This window comes from Coregonus clupeaformis, chromosome 5 (assembly GCF_020615455.1).
Source record: "Coregonus clupeaformis isolate EN_2021a chromosome 5, ASM2061545v1, whole genome shotgun sequence".
Taxonomy (NCBI): domain Eukaryota; kingdom Metazoa; phylum Chordata; class Actinopteri; order Salmoniformes; family Salmonidae; genus Coregonus; species Coregonus clupeaformis.
The window spans coordinates 46,577,934-46,580,463 of NC_059196.1; positions in this window are offsets into that span (position 1 = coordinate 46,577,934).

A 2,530-nucleotide genomic window follows, 5' to 3' on the forward strand; every position below is an offset into this window, starting at 1 on the left:
TGGAGCTTCGGCCCTGCATGTCTAGCAATGGAGGGAGGAAGCATCCACTCTGAATTCAAGAACATTTTAAGGACTGGAGGTCAGGTCTTGCTGATTCTTTTCAGTCTTAACTTCTATGACTGTTAAACAGAATCTCGTCCTGAGTGGAGAAACAGACATTTTAACCTTCAGTGCCCTGGTAGTACACACTGAGTATACAAAACATTAGGAACACCTGCTCATTCCACTTCAAATCAGTGTAGATGAAGGGGACAGGTTTAATAATGATTTTTAAGCCTTGAGACAATGATTGTGTATGTGTGCCATTCAGAGAGTGAATGGGCCAAGGCAAAATATTTAAAGTGCCTTTGAGCGGGGTATAGATAGTAGGTGCCAGGCGCACCGGTTAGTGTGTCCAAGAACTGCAACGCTGCTGGGTTTTTCACGCACAACAGTTTCCTTGTGTATCAATGGTCCACCACCCCAAAAGACATCCAGCCAACTTGGCACAACTGTGGGAATCATTGGAGTCAACATGGGCCAGCATCCCCTGTGGAACGCTTTCGACACCATGTAGAGTCCAATGCCCCGACAGATTAAGGCTGTTCTGAGGGCAAAAAGTGGTCAACTCCAATATTAGGTAGGTGTTCCTAATGTTTTGTGCACTCAGTGTATAGGCCTACTGTTCTATGACTTTTACCATTCCTGCTTTGTAGGCAAACATAGTTGTTCTCTCTTATATCCTGGTTATACCACAAGACTGTGGCTACAACTGTGCTTCCTGTAGATGACAGATATTAGACCGTATATGTCATGGAAAACAGAGTAAAAAAAAGAATTTAGGGAGGCGAAGAATATTACCATTTAGACCTCTGAACAGAGAACATTATACTCTTCCTCAACATTCTACTCATTATAACATTAAAGTCATGTTGTACTTTAAAGTGAGGTGCTATGCATCCTATTCAGTGAAGGAAGCGATTGATGATGTCATGAACCAAATATACAAAGATATCCAAATGAGGGGAGAATGAGGGAAACTGTTGGAAACTGTTGGTAATGTTGGATATGGTTGTTATTAGGCTATTTTATAAACCAATTCAAGTGTGACATCAGAATTGAAGCTTTAGTGTGTATGTAAATTACATTTCAAGTTGAACACTTGATTCCATAACAGAGGGTGTTGTAGGCCTAAATGTCTGAATTTAGTGATTTGTTGGCCTCTATAGAGAATATTGAAATAAACAGGAGAAGTTAGTTTTGCATGGCCCGGTGCCCCAACGGAGTGTCTAAAATATACAAACGGGGCCATGCAAAACGAACTCACCCACCGGACTAAACGTCATAATGGACACGTAAACGGTAGAGTTCACAAGTTTGCAACTTATAGCTATATTATTCATCTGTGGTTATCCTATCTCATTTATTGAATCAAAATAAAACTATTGGCTAACTTAATTGATTGTGAGTTAAACCCTGAAACGTTGTCTGGCTTCGCTGCTACGCCTAGCATTCCATTCTAACAAAGCAGAACTAACTTTTGATTTATAATACTAGCTAGTAGCTACCTGGCTAACGTTATAATATGTCTTAGTTAACTAGCTAGCTAGAAACATTAACTTAGACAACATTGCAACGTAGTTGGCTAGCTAGCAGGTACAGTAACAGTTGCCTGCTAGCTGTAACGCTACTGATTAGTTATGACTGACACTGACAGTCAGTCGAAGAACGCAACACGTTGCTTAACGTTGGATGCCACTTTCTGCATTTGTTCGGCTGAGTACACTCACCAAACGCGGAAACTAGCGGTGACACGAGAGCTAACATTTATAACTACCTACGGTACCTAACTAGCTTGCTTTCTACACACAAACGTCATTAACGTTCCCTAACTAACCAGCTAAGTCACATGACACGGTCATTAGACCGTCGCTAACTAAACTTAGCTTGATAGCTAAAGTTAGCTATCTAGCTTGACTGCTTGTTGTTGTGCTTAAAAACGTAAATATGCAACTGATTGTGGTCAGAAAATGTACCTGCAGCTTTTGTCGGACCTTTATCTCTCTGTGTTTCTTGGTGCAAAAGTTCCACTCCCGGGATTTGGGAAGAAAATACAGCTAGCTCACTACTCACTGTATAAAATGTAATTCGGCGCCCATTGGCATTGTGTCCCTGACCTGTGTGAAGCTACCCACAATAAGGATAACAGTAGAATTTGCAGGTTCGCATTCAAAATAAAGGTTCCCCATTGAAACGGATACAAATAGTGGAATATTACTAGATAATGCTAAACAAGGTTGGAATGCTGTTATATAACATACAAATAAATACAATACATAATTTATTTAACAATAAACAGTAAAAAAAAAAGTTCAAATCGCACTGTGTATGTATTAGACTGCATAATTGCATTGGGGGCATACATACACTGAGTGTATAAAACATTAGGATACCTACCTAATTGCATCCCCAGCTTCAATTCGTTGGGGCAGTGCACTCTACAAGGTGTTGAAAGCGTTCCATAGGGATGCTGGCCCATGTTGACTCAATG